Source organism: Protopterus annectens, chromosome 6.part0, assembly GCF_019279795.1.
Source record: "Protopterus annectens isolate FY-2018-M chromosome 6.part0, PAN1.0, whole genome shotgun sequence".
Lineage (NCBI taxonomy): Eukaryota > Metazoa > Chordata > Ceratodontiformes > Protopteridae > Protopterus > Protopterus annectens.
Genome location: NC_056737.1, coordinates 245,898,337 through 245,913,936, shown reverse-complemented (window position 1 = coordinate 245,913,936; position 15,600 = coordinate 245,898,337).

The following is a 15,600-nucleotide window of genomic DNA, read 5'->3' as shown; positions in this document are numbered from 1 at the left end:
GGAATATCTTCCTACTGAACTGTTTTGCACTGTTCACAGTTATTCCTTTGGTTGCTGCATGAGTTTTGGGTAGATGTGTGAGATTTTCACCTTTTTTGTTTGGTAATGTTTAAATGTATCTAAACAAAGAGTCTAAAACATCTAGTTAGAAACACTAATCAGAAAAACCTTGTTACTCCCCCACTGACCCACTAGAAAAAATGCACTTTGGTATTAAGTCAAATTATGCTATTACTGAAAAAGACATACATCATCTGTAATTATTAAAATGAAAAAGTATGTAAAGTGCTTATAATGGGGAAAAGAGAGAAAAGGAACATTGGTAACAAAAAAAGAATAGGAAGAAAGAAGACAGAGAGAGAAAGAGAGATAATGTTATTTAAATACTTAGTACTATATGTAATTAGAAAAAGTAGATATAGAAAGGAAAAGAGAAAGTTAATAATAAAAATTATTCACATTACCTTGCAGCATAGAGATTTTCTAGAATCAAATATATTATGATTCATAAAAGAAAGCATTTAAAATTTCAAGGAATTTATTCATTTGTCCTTTAGTTTCTTAGTTTTGTTTGCTCCTTCCTTCACAGACCATCCAGTTTTTATAGGTTCATAGGTTCATACTAGGCTATCTGCTCTGGGGCAATTATAAGCCTAGCCCGATTCTGTATGGCTTATACCACCCCTTGATTTGAGTATACTGTGCCCTTTTTAAGGTTTAGTTTACTGTGCCTCTGTCTAATAGTGACACGGGAGTAATCCCTGGGACAAACCTACGATCCCCCATCCACTTATCGAGATTCTTCTTGAAGAGATTCAGTGAGGTGCTCTGCCTCACATGAACTGGAATTCTATTCCAGAGCGAAGGGAGCCTCTGGGTTATGAACCTGTCCCTCCAGCAAGTTCTATTTATTTCTGTGCTGAGGTTCAAGTCCCTTGAGCGTGTGGCTCTAAGGGATTTAGATTTACTGAGGTGGAGCATGTCCATTAATTCTGGATTTGACATAGCTTTGTATGTCAGGCATAGATCGCCTCAAAGTAGGCGGTATGCAACTGAGTAGAGCTGGAGTTTTTTTAACCGAGCAGCATATGGCATCTGTTTGAGACCATTGATCCTCTTGGTGAGATACTTTTGGGGTCTTTCTAATTGCTGCAGGTGTCGGGTAAGGTACATCCTAAAAGGGGCATTGTATTCTATGATGGGCCTGATGAGGGATGAATAAAGGGGCACGATTACCTCTCTTGATCTAGATGTGAAACCCTTCGTGATGAGGTGGGCTATGTAGAAGGTCTTTCTAACCACTTTGGCAATGTGGTTTTCAAAGGAGAGATTGCTATCAACTTGGGTCCCTAATAACTTTCTCTGTACTTAATGGGTTTCCGCCTATGTGGTAATTTGTGGGCACATTGTTTTTGCAAAGGATATGACTATACATTTTTTGGCATTTTGCTTTAAACCATGGTGCTGGCACCAGTTATCTGTCTCTGTGAGACCTTTTTGAAGGATGTTTGTGTCAGCTGGAGAGTTGATTATGGCACCCAGTTTGCAGTCATCTGCAAACTTGGTGAGCCATAGTCCTCCCACGTTTGCCTGTACCTCAGAAAAGTATATACCGAACAAGAGTGGCCCCAGGACAGAACCCTGTGGGACGCCACTTGTGACCGGTTTCGAGTCTGACATGGCTCCAGCAACTCTCACTCTGTGGGTTCTGTCTTTGAGCCAGTTTGCGACCCATCTTGTGACATAGGGGTTTATATTTAAGCTGGATAGCTTATCTATGATGCCCGAGTGGGGTATTGTGTCAAATGCCTTTGCAAGGTCCAGATAGGCTGTGTGGACTACCTTCCCTTCATCTATGGCTTTGGTGACTGTTTCAAAGAAGTCAACCAGGTTCAAAAGGCAGGATCTGCCCTTGACAAAGCCGAACTGGGTAGGATCTAGTGTCTGTAGGTCCCCAATGTCTTTGTTTATGAGCTCCATGATGATCCTCTCCATAGCCTTGCAGACTAAGCTAGTCAGGCTTATGGGGCAATAGTTTCCAGGGTCCGTAGAGGCTCCACCTTTGTGGAGTGGGACCACTGTTGCTGTACGCCATTCTGTGGGCACATATCCTGTAGTGAGGCTGAGATTGTATAGCTGTTTTATTTGAGGGATTAGTTCCTCTTGTAGTTCATGTAGGACGCAACCTGGGACGCCATCTTTGTCCCATGGAAGCAGTGTTTTTTGCTTTGGAGAGGGCAGCCTTCACCTGAGCATTTGAGATGTTTGGGAGGCAGCCCTCTGCTGGGATAGATACTTGCTCTTTTGGTGGGGGGGGTGGAGAAGTTTACACTGAACCTGTCTGCCAGGATATTGGCAATGTCTGTGTGTTCAGTGTATTTTTTGTCATTTAAAATCAACTCAGAACAAGTCTGGGAGTTGCATCCCAGGTTTCTAACATAACTGAAAAAAGCCTTATGATTGTCTTTGGCATCCTGTGCAGTTTTTCTCTCGAAGCTGGCCTTGGAGGATTTTATGAGGGATCGTAATTTTTTGCTAGTACTGATCAGAGATGCCTTCCCTATTAGGGATTTTGCTCTATCATGTAGTAGCTTCCTCCTTCTGTTGTACAGTTTATTTATGGCAGGGGTCCACCAGACTGGACGCCTGCCTTTGGATGATTGGGTCTTGGTTTTGTTTGGGATAGCATGATCCATGCATTCCTGGAGATGTCCGTAGAATGCATTTATATAGGATTCTGCAGTTTGGGCTGTAGTTTCCACTGGCCCTGGGGCCTTGAAGGATTCCACTTTGGTTTTGAGAAGTGAGAAGTTCGCTTTTGAGAAGTTTTTCACTGTGGGTTTCTGGGCTGGGGGTGGGGTCGGGATGAGGACATCCAGTGAAATTAATTTATGGTCTGATCTTACCAATGAGGGATATACTTCTAGTGTGGAGCATAGAGTCCCCATGTTGGTAATGATCAGGTCTAGTATGTTGTCCCCTCTTGTGGGAGTGGTGACTAGTTGTTCCATAGCATTTGAGTTTATACTTTCCAGGAATCTTTGGGCTAAGGTGCTGGGGCTTGAGTAGTGCTCCCAGTCAATGTTTGGGTAGTTGAAGTCACCCAATATAATGGTGTTCGGAGAGATCTTCATGTTCTCCAATGTTTTCAGGAAGGCCAAATGGGATTCCTGACTTTGAGAGGGTGGTCTGTAGGATGCTATAAACTGAAAAGCAGTCTTGCCCACTGTTAGTTGCACATGGATGGTCTCCGATACCCGTGCAATGCCACTAACCTGGAGGTGTGGATATCCTTGATAAATATGGAAACTCCCCTCCTTTTTGGTTCAGTCCGGGTTTTGGGGCCGAAAAGCATGATACGAGGTATAGCCTGGTAGTGCTGGGGTGCTCTCTGGAGCCTTGAACCAGGTTTCTGTCACTGCACAGATATCGATGTTCTCCATACTGAGGAGAGCTTCGAGTGCATGCATCTTGAGGTTAAGACTTCTGGCGTTTAGCAGCATTACCCTTAGTTTCTTGTTCCTTGTGCTGTCTATGGGGGTGGGTTTCACTTTTGAGCCTTGCCTAAAAAAGGCACTATGGGGGTGGCAGGAGCCTTTGCCAATATCCGAAAGCCCAGTGGTGACAGGTGCAAGCCATCCCTAGCAAAGCAACGTGGCTTGTCGAGCATGTCATCCCAGGCTGACAGACACTGGATCCCCTTTGAATGACACCAAAATTTTTGCCAATTGTTAAAATCGATCATTTTGTCTTTGTACTGTGGCATCATTCTAGGTGAGGGTAAGATGCTGCTCAAGGTCAGGGTCATACCAGCCTGAGCTACATGATCAGAGAGCTCCTCTTTGTCTCTTTTCATGTAGTCCAGGGAGGTACATCTCAGGTCATTCACACCAGCATGTACAATGATTGAGTCATATTTGTATTTGCTTTGGAGTGACCTGAGTGCTTGCATTATGTGTCGGATCCTAGCACCCGACAGGCAGCTCACCGTGACCTTCTCTTTATTCAGCCTGGTGAGCGGGACGTCAGTGTGTCTGACAATAGAGTCACCTATAACAAGAGTATCAGGTGTGTTATTCAGCCTTAAGGGCTGTGGCTGCTTGGCACACTGACTTTGTGGGTTATGTGTTGTGTGTGTTTTGTTTTGAGGTAGAGTTTGCTTGGATGTCTGCTTTGGAGGTCTCTGTTGCTTAGGTAGATTTTTATTTAGAGCCTACGAGTATGTTTTTGTGTATTTATGTGTTTGGTTCGCTGATGTGGTGGGACTATGTGATACTGGAATTGTGTTGTGTGAGGTTACCTTCTCCTCCTGACTGGTTACACCAGTTTTGAGATGAGAGAGCTCAGCTTCCAGTTTGGCTAAATAGTTGCATCTCTCACATATATTTGAACCTGTTTGGAGGAGGAGAGGGTTGTCCGTGTACATGAGACAGTTGTAACATTGCCTCAAAATTCCCAGATTCACCAGCTGGACTGGAGAGGAAACCATTGACTGACCTGTGGACATGCTAGAGTAACAGGGAAACTGAATTTAAGACGGACCAATAGAGGACAGGGTAATTGTAGAGAGTATAAGAGTAAGTAGTGCTTATGGTTTAATAGTGCTAACTTGTAGGATTACTTAATTGGACCAGTGAAGGGCCTTAGAATGAGAATATGGTGTTTAAATTGAGAGATAGAGCAGTTCTAAGGGAAAAAGTGAAGAGCAGACTTTGTGGAGCCAGGAATAGTTTAAACCCAATTAGGTGGCGCTGCCCATTGTTGCGCTATGCTCAAAAACGCACAAAAGAGGGTTTTAAGAGAGGAAGATGAAGGAGTTTTGGAATTGACCCAAAATGGCCAATAAAACTACAGTTTCAAGTCAGTAACCACTCCCACAGGGGCAGGCAGGCTGCTCAATGTTTTTCACTGCCACTGATCAACAGAGAGACTTTCCTTTAGCCCAAGCAAAAAATGGCCTCACAGAAACTTACAAACAGTTCAAGAACAGCAAGCCTGTGACTGAACTTTTTTAAATCTCAGAAAAGTGGGAAAAAGCAAGATTTTTTGTTTTTGTTTTCTCAGAGATAGCAGAGGTTAACAAGTATCAACAAGTTATAACAGTGCAGTAAATGACCCCACACAAGAGTGCTAGGCCAAAGACAGATAAAATGCAAGTTTTGAGAAAAAAACGATTTTAAAAATAAGTGCAAACAGGAAATTCAGTAAACAGCTCTAGGTTGTGCTCTAAATACAGTTACTAATGCAGAAATCAAATTTAACAAGCCAGAAAATGCTCAAAATGGGCGGCTATGCAGAAAAACTTAGCAAATAAACAGAGGAAAAATACTTAAAGTCTCAAAAGTGGCTCCTTTCTTCTCTCAGCGTTTTCTCCTCTTGGTGGGTGCTTCACCAACAGCCAACAAGCCTGTTGCCTGTCTCTTCAAAATCTGGGATGACCATTCCATTTCTTCTATGCCTTACAATATTTTCTTCTTTTGGATAAATTCTACTGCTTCTTGTGGGGAATCAAAGATCTTCACTTCTTCTCGCAAGGTGATTTTTATTCTTGAAGGAAAAAGAATTTGAGCTTTAATACTGGCTTTTTTCAAGGACCTAATTAGAGGAAAATACTCCTTTCTTCTGGATATAACTGTAGAGGTGTAGTCATTGTCAAAACGAATAACTTTTTCACCCATCTTGATAGGGGAATTAGTCCAAGCTGACTTCAGCACTAAGTCCTTGTCTTGCGAGGAAAGAAATCTAACTATTATAGACCTGGGGTTAGACGAACTCAGAGATGAAGCTGGATTTGCCATGGACTGATGAGCCCTCTCAATTCCAAAAGAAAGAGATTCAGCCATGCTTAGTGCTGATGAAAACCACTTATTGAGAAATTGAATCATATTAGCACCCTCTTCTTTCTTAGGAATTCCATATATTCTTATACTATTCCTCCTTGATCTACTTTCAAGGTCTTCCAGTTTCTCAATCAGCCTGGTGTTTTGTTTCAGAAGAAATTCATTGTGATGTGCATTTTCTGTCAGTCTAGTGTCTAGGTCAGTTACTCTTTCCTCTAAGGCAAGAATCTGTTCAGATTTTTTTTTACTATTCCATTTAGACGTTCCAGTTGTTTACTGCATTCTTGTTTGATAATATCCATTTTGTTTTCGAATTTGTCCATTTTTAGTGACAGTTCTTGGATATTTGTTATTATAAGATGTTGTTCTTTCTTCACAGCATTCTCCTGGCATGGGTTCTTCAAGTTGCTCATCTTGAGATCTCCAGCAGAAAATTAAACAGTTCACTGTACTTATCCAGGCATATCCAAAGGGCAGTGTCAGGTGTACTCTCCAGTCCAACTGGTGAATCTGGGCATTTTGAGGCAATGTTACAACTGCCTCATGTACACAGACAACCCCCTCCTCCTACCACCAAACACTAATACATGCGGGAGATGCAATTATATGGCCAAACTGGAGGCTAAGCTCTCTCAACCCGACTGGATCAGACAGTCAAGAGGAGAAGGGAAATACTTGCATCACACCACCAGTCTCACTTAAACCCATTAAAGCAGCACTGGAAAAAAACACACATAAATGCATGAAAACATACTCAGAGGCTCTAAATAAAAATCTTCAAAACCAACAGAGACCTCCAAAGCAAACATCCGAGCAACCTCCACCTCCCAACACAAACCATGAAACACATACTTCACAAAACCAATGTTCCATGCAATCACAGTTCTTAAGGTGAAATAACATACCCAACATACTAGTAATAGGTGACTCTATAGTCAGGCACACTGACATCCCACTCACTAAGCTGAATAAGGAGAAGATTACTGTTAGCTGCCTGTCGGGCGCCAGGATCCGCCACATAACACAAGCACTCAGGTCACTAAAGAACAAGTACAAATATGACTCTGTCATTGTCCATGTTGGTGTGAATGACCTGAGCCGTACCTCTCTGGACTACATGAAAAGAGACAAGGAAGAGCTCTCTGATCATGTAGCCCAGGCCCATATGACCCTGACCCTGAGTAGCATCCTGCCCTCACCAAGAATGATACCACGGTATAAAGAAAAAAAATCTCAATTTCAACAATTGACTAAGTTTCTGGTGTCATTCAAAGGGGATCCAGTGTCTGTCCGCCTGGGACGACATGCTCGACAAGCCACGCTGCTTCGCTAGAGACGGCTTGCACCTGTCATCCTTAGGCTTTCGAATACTGGCCAAGACTCTTGCCACCCCCATAGTGCCTTTTTTAGGCAAGGCTCAAAAGACAAACCCACCGCCGTAAATAGCACAAGTAACAAAAAACTGAGGGAAATGCTACTCAATGCCAGAAGTCTGAACCTCAAAATGCACACACTCAAGGCACTCCTCGGTATGGAGAAAATAGATATATGTGCAGTAGGAACCAGGCAATATATGTGCAGTAACAGAAACCTGGTTTAAGGCTCCAGAAAGCACCCCATCACTACCAGGCTACAACTCATACCATACATTTCAGCCACAGAACCCAAACCAAAATACAAAAGGCGGGGGCATATCCATATTCATCAAGGATACCCACACCTCCAGGTTAGTGGCACAGCAGGATGCTTCAGAGATCATCCACGTGCAACTAACAATGGGCAAAACTTCAATTCAAATTGTAGCTTGCTACAGATCATTCACCATGTCCCAGGACCCCCATTCCACATTTCTGGAAACATAAAGGTCCTACCAAACACCCTAATATTGGGTGATTTCAATTACCCAAACATTAACTGGGAGAACTACTCAAGTACTAACTCCTTTGCACAACATTTCCTAGAATTGATAAACTCAAATGCCCTGGTTCAACTGGTCAACACACCCACCAGAGGTGACAACATATTGGACCTGGTCATCACCAACATGGGCGACCGGTGTTCCACACTGGAGGTCAACCCCTCACTGGTTAGATCTGACCATAAACAAATCACTTTGGATATCCATATTCCGTCCCCACCCCCGGACAAAAAAAACACAGTGAAAAACTTTTCAAAAGCAAACAACGTTACTTAATACCGAGGTGGAAAGTTTTAAAGCCCCCATGCTGAAGGATAACACTGTCCAAGCTGCAAAATCCATCTCTAATGCATTCTACGGGCACCTACAAGAATGCATGGATCATGCCATCCCAAGCAAAACCAAGACTCACTCCTCCAAGAAAAGGAAATCAGTCTGGTGGACTCCTGCCATAAACAAGCTACACAATAAAAGGAGGAAACTAGTACAGAAAAGAGTAAAATCCCAAGAAGGGAAGACAACCCTGAAAAGTATCAGCAAGAAACTTCGATCCCTCATAAAATCATCCAAGGCAAGCTTTGAAAGAAAAATTGCCAAGGACTCCAAAGATAACCACAAGGCATTCTTTAGCTATGTCAAGAATCTAAGTGGCAATGCTCAGATCTGCTCGGAGTTAGTGCAGAATGGCATAAAATACACAGAACCGACCGATATCGCCAATATCCTGGCAGACAAGTTCAGCGCAAACTTCACCCCCCTCTCACCCCCAAGAGGGCCCATAACCATACCAGAAGAATGTAGAGTCCCTGAAATCACAGACACTCAGGTTAAAACAGCCCTCTCCAAAGCCAAAAACATAGCATCAATGGGACCGGATGGTGTCCCAGGCTGTGTCCTACACGAGCTCAAAGATGAACTAACCCCTCACCTAAACACACTGTTCAAACTCAGCCTCTCCACAGGCTATGTACCCATAGAGTGGCGCACAGCAGCGGTTATTCCACTTCAAAAAGGTGGAGCCACAACAGACCCTGGGAACTATTGCCCTATAAGCCTGACTAGCTTGGTCTGCAAAGCTATGGAACGCATCATCATGGAACTCATTAACAGAGACATTGGGAACCTCCAAACACTGGACCCTACCCAGTTTGGCTTTGTTAAGGGCAGATCATGCCTCCTAAACCTGGTGGACTTCTTTGAGACAGTTACAAAGGCTATAGATGAGGGAAAAGTGGTACACACAGCCTCCCTAGACCTCGCAAAGGCCTTCGATACCATTCCCTATTCTGGTATTATAGACAAGCTCACCAGCCAGAACATAAATCCCTACATCACAAGATGGGTTGCCAACTGGCTCATGGACAGAACCCACATGGTGAGAGTTGCAGGAGCTAGGTCCGACTCTAAAATCAGTTACAAGTGGAGTTCCCCAGGGCTCAGTCCTAGGACCACTCTTGTTTGGCATATACTTGTCAAAGGTACAGGCAAGCACAGCAGGACTATGGCTGACCAAGTTTGCAAACGACTGCAAACTAGGGGCTATAATTGACTCTCCGGCTGACACAGACATCCTCCAAAAGGGTCTCACTGAGACAGATACCTGGTGTCAAAATCATGGCCTCAAGCTAAATGCCAAAAAGTGCATAGTCATCCCCTTTGGAAAAAACAAAATACCCACAAACTACTACATAGGTGGTAGTCCCCTAAATACGGAAGATGTGATAAGGGATCTGGGGACCCAAGTAGACAGTAATCTCACCTTTGATCATCACATTGCCAAAGTGGTTATAAAATCCTTCTACATGGCCCACCTTATCACAAAAGGGTTCGCATCCAGATCAAAAGAGGTCATTGTGCTCCTCTACTCATCACTCATCAGACCCATCATAGAGTACAATGCCCCATTTGGGATGTACCTTACAAGACACCTGCAACAGCTGGAAAAACCTCAGAAGTACCTCACCAAGAGGATCACTGGCCTCAAACAGATGCCCTATGCAGCTTGACTGAAGAAATTACAGCTGTACTCAGTTGCATACCACCTACTCAGAGGTGATCTCTGCCTGACATACAAGGCCATGTTCAACCCAGAATTAATGGACATGCTCCACCTAAAGAAAACCTTATCCACACGAGCCACACGCTATAGGGATCTCAACCTCACCACAACAATAAATAGGACGTGCTGGAGGGATAGATTCCTGTCCCAGAGACTTCCCATGCTTTGGAGCAAGATCCCAATCTACATTAGGCAGAGCACCTCACTAACACTCTTCAAAAGAAATCTTGACAAGTGGATGGGAAACAGAAAGTTTATCTTGGGGATCAATTCAGTGGCCCTGCTGGACAGAGGCACGGGGAACTAATCTAAGGGAGTGGCGAAAGCCAACACATTCTGGAGAGGCTTATAAATACCTTCGGGCAGATAGCCTAGTACCTACCTATGAACCTATAAATTCTCTTGACTATGTATTCATTTTTAGAAAATAATAAAGAGTCTATGATAATCTAACTTTTAGTATACTATTAGTTAGATTTTTCTAAAAATTAAAGTATATTTCCTGTCAGGATATTAAAATCTAAACAGAGCTATGGATTTCTGCTGCTATCAGACTGGCATCTTGCCCCCCCCCCCCCCGACAAGCTCTTTTGATGATCTTTTTAACACTCAGAAAAAGCATCAGACATTGTAAAAACAATTTGTATAAATTGCTAGCATTAAAGTAAGTTAGTTGATATAGTTTAAGAGCATATCTTTGAATTCATGAATATTTGCTGTTTAATGTGTAGTTATTCCTTCTACTAACATTGCATTTGTTTTCCAAAAATACATTCATTTTTTTTTAACATTTCCTTTCTAGGTATTTTATTTGTGAAGCATGTTTTGTCTGTCCTATGATTTCTACAGCTTGCATAAATTTCTTTCTCTGATTACTTTTAATATAACAAGTACTTATTTGCATCCACATCTCACTCTATAGTTATGAATACATTCATCTAAATAAGTATTTTACCTGAATATGTACATCTGTATTGCATGGCAGCTAACTTCTACAAACAAAAGGTTATCCACAATATTTCATCAATCCAAATCCTACCATCACCAAAAATCATACTAGTATTAGAATACACTGAATCAACCTAGGGCTTCATAATATAATAGTAAATAATTCACCCCACCTCCTAACAACAAAAAGAAAAATTAAGATTCTACACCAGGCCTTAAAATAATAAATCTAAATGCAAGGCACTCTTTGCAACAAACTCTCAAGACTGCATGCTTGAACAGTCTGGCCCTACCCTGAGTCATGTGGTCACAGTCACATGGCTAAAATCCAATATCCAGGAGGAGGAAATTACCTCTCTGGGTTATAGCATCATTAGATGCAATCATTCAACAGTCATCCTACTTCAAAACCACATGCAGCTTAACCCACACAGCTTTAATAATGCCAAAATCATAATATTCTTTCATGGCATAAAATAGAAGCATTTGCTTTGTAAGTATCTACATAGCCCCCCTATAATTAACAACAAAAATATTATATATGGGATCTTTTACAACATAAAGCAAGAGTAATTCTGGGATACCTTAACTTAATTTGGTCCACCTCACCGCCTAAGTCCTATGAACTAAGTATTAATCTAGCTGGATGTATTCAGCTGATTAAAGATCCTACCCATATGACAAAAATTCCAAAAAAGTCAGTTATCCTAGACTTTGTGCTATGTCCTAATCCAGAAAAAATATCCAAAGTAAGAATCCTTCCTGACACCCTCAGTGACAATCAAAGGATATCACAAGTCCCTCAAGAAATCTTTAGTGTTATCCTAAAGAATTTTAACTGAGCACCCCTGAAAACCTTACCTTTAGATGAAGGAGTGGAATACTTTAACATCATGGTCCTCAGAATTCTTGATCACCAAGCACCTCTGCTCAAAAAAAAAAAACAGTTAAAACAGACCAATTGCTATCTTGCAAAATTAAACATCTAATTAAAAACAAAACCTACATTATCTATTCAACCTTTGTATAAAAAGTCTTCACTAAGAACCAAGTACTCACAGACAAATATATTACAAAAACTTTCAACAGACACATCATAACAAGGCTATTGAATTCTGGGCTACTATAAGCAATCTGTGACAACCAGGTAGAAAGACACAAACAAACTGTATGCCTACCAAATCAAAATTATTCAATTACCTGTATATTTAAGAATCACTTCTTAACTGCTACCACCTTCTTCTCCTATGACCTACTAATTTATGAACACATGCACCTTCTCTCTCTCATCATCCTTTCTATCTACCCCACCAGCTAAAACATTTTACTCACACTCACCACAAAGGTAGCTGATAGTCTTCCAGACAAATGTATCAAAATAAGGGCAGAGTTATTATCCTAAGTAGTTGTCCATACTATCAAATGATGCATTAGTGAATCATGTGTTCTATCCCTCTGGGGAAAAATGTGTATTTTTCAATTACATGAAGGTGAAAACTCCACTAACCTATAACTACATGCCCATAATTACACTCTGACCCATACCCAAAATCATACAAAAATGTATTCACACTTAAATCTTAACCTACCTCAAAAATTGAGAAAACTACAGAGGCATGTAGCATATGCACTCAGTGTAACCTTCAGTTTAGACTCACAAGCCCTTAAAGAAAGGAGACATAATTAGCTGACAACTAATTCAACCTTTTGGTGTCTGGGCCTGGCTTTGCATAATAAATTATTTTGCCACCCCGCCTAATTAAACATGTAAACTTGTAAGCTTAAGTAGTGGAGCAATGGAACAAGCCTCACTCAAACCAGGGACCACTAAAGCATTTAGTCTTAGTTGCCAAACCAATTCTTTAAACAATAAATGCTCTTCAATAATATAACTCCTCAAATCTTTTTTAACATGCTCAACCACCACAAATTTAAATTTCTGGCTTGAGTGGTCATGTATGTGTATACAATGCATTAATGTTTCTTGCCTTTTTGATTTCCAACTCATGCTCATAAATTCTTTCTTTTAATTTTCTGGTAGTTTTACTTATAGAAAAGCCAGACAAGATTCACAACAAGCTGCATAGATCACCCAACTAGATTCACAGTTAAAATATTCATGAACATTGTAAGTCTGTCCCTTGATGTCAAATGACTCCCCAACCATAATACAATTACACTGTTTACAGTGACCACATTTGAACATACTATTTTTAACACACTTACCACTGTCCATATATTTGTTTGAAACACTTTTTTTCCCTAAAAACAGTTTTAGGCTTATCCCCTAATAATCTCTTCAACTGGTCATCAGTGGATAAAACAAACCAGTTGTCCAAAATACACTTCACAATATGTATTGTTTATATATATATATATATATATATATATATATATATATGCTCAGACTGTTTTTACTGAATGTTTTAAATAACAATAATCAATCGATTAGCTTTTAATAGAGCCATGTCATATTAGAATAGTATATAAACTGATTGATTTAATTAAATGGTAGTTCTGTGGAAGTCCCACTTAGGATTGAAAGGCCTAACACTACTATGTAATAAACTTTGGTTCATAGAAGAAGGTGCCTGTTGTGTTTTTCTGCTATATGTATTGGTTCTAGGTTTGTCATTGTCCTTGTCTAGTTTACTTTTGTGCATGCAAGCCTACACATGTGCATGCTTCTGTGCATATACATGGCTGTGTCCCAGATGAAGAGTATGATTAAAAACAGATGTGTTGATATGTTTTGTTTATGTTCTTGGCATGTCATCTAAAGTTTATTTAAAATTTTAATGATGAACCTAAAGTGTATGTAAACTCCTGAGACATTGATGATACTAGAATTACTCACAACTCCTTCCATTTATGCTATTCATTAAAAATGAAGTTCACACACACTGCACAGTCAAAACATAGATACCTTCAACACCTTAGGGCACATAAAATACTTAAACAACTAACTCCCAAACCCAAAACCAAACTCAGCATTTATTATAAAAGTTAAACATTTTTTAAGTAAAACACTGCATTTTATGCTCACTTCATTGTAAAAAAAGTAACTTTACACACTGCGCATACAAAATACATACCCCCCAAAAAAGCTATGCTGCCAGCCTACTTCAATGCAATATAAAAGTGTTATCTGTTAGTAAATGAAAAAAATGTCAAAACAAAAATGAAACAAAAATTACAACAATACTGACAACATGGCCACCATATTAACTAACAATATAAAGAAGATGAAAAGCATGAATAAAATATAAAACTAGCTAAAATAAACAGAAAAATGTAATAAAGTATAAAACTAATAAATGAAAACAAAAGCCTCAATACACTAAATAACATACAAATATTAGTTGATACAACAAAAAATATATATAAAATGCCTCTGAAGTTGCTGTAGAAAAATGTACATGAGACATTATATTTATAAAAGAAATGTAAAATACCTACAATCCTATTCAGTAGAAACTCAGACAGTTACCACAGGCCAATGGAAACATACTCTTGCCTGAAAGAGGAAAGAAAAAGTACAGATATGGAATATATGAAAGTCTGATTTGTGTTAAGCATGAAATTCCTTAATTCTACAGTACAAAATATTTCTTGTATCATATGCCAGACACCCTCATTCGAAAGAATAAGATATTACACATAGTGCAAGCAGCACTCATTATATTCCAGAAAAAAAAAGAAAGTTAGACTTGTTGTAGCCAGGTTCAACTTGATAGAGTTGTTGTTTGTTATTGTTGTTGTGTCTTTCGGCTTTTCCCGGTTAGGGGTTGCCACAGCGGAACTCCGGTCCGCTAATGATTGGCAGTAGATTTTTACGTGCCGAGTTGCCAGCCCTGACGCACAACCTTCAACGAAGGTACGCCCATTCATGCATGTCTCCACACAGAAGATGCTCTTGCTGAGAATTGAACAAGACAACGTCTTTCTGTGAGGCGACAATGCTACCACAGCACCACCACCGCAGTTCAACTTGATAGAGTGAGATCTTAAAAACAATTGCCAGCTTTAAAAGCTGTAACATGCCCCATGCTGCAATACAAGCAGCAGAGTTACAAAAAGCTTTAAAAGCTATATGTCTGTATACATATCACACTGCCACACAACTGTTTCTGTTTTTTAAACAGTTGCTGTCAGACACAAACACCAAATCTGTTTATAACAAATCATCTGATTTCAGATTTAAGTTGTTCATTATGTATTCAAAAAACAAATGTCAATAAATTAAATTCCTTGGCATTTATTTCTAAAACACATGCTTCAGTTATGATCAAAGACTCAGACATAATCTTTCTTATTATACAATTGACCCCTAAATAGTTCATTTATTCCTTTCTTCATTTATTTTCTTAATTCTACTCTGGGGTTCTTTTTTATTTTTTGGACTTTTTCAATAAAATGGCATTAGGGTGCATATTTTATGAAATGATCTCATGCCATAAGGATACAAAGTCATCATGCTTTATGTTTATTATTTTGCAGTATTAGATAGTTGACTTCTAAATTGTCCAGTTAATCCATTTTTCATTTTTTTTCCTTAACTCTACTTTTTTGTGGACTTTTTAAATGAAAAGGCATTAGGATGCATCATTTATGAAATTACCTTATCCCCTAGGGACACAAAATCATTGTGTGTGTGTGTGTGTGTGTGTGTGTGTGTGTGTGTGTGTGTGTGTGTGTGTGTGTGTGTGTGTGTGTGTGTGTGTGTGTGTGTGTGTGTGTGTGTGTGTGTGTGTGTGTGTGTGTGTGTGTGTGTGTGTGTGTGTGTGTGTGTGTGTGTGTATGGTGTGTGATTATTATTTTACAGTAACCTTACC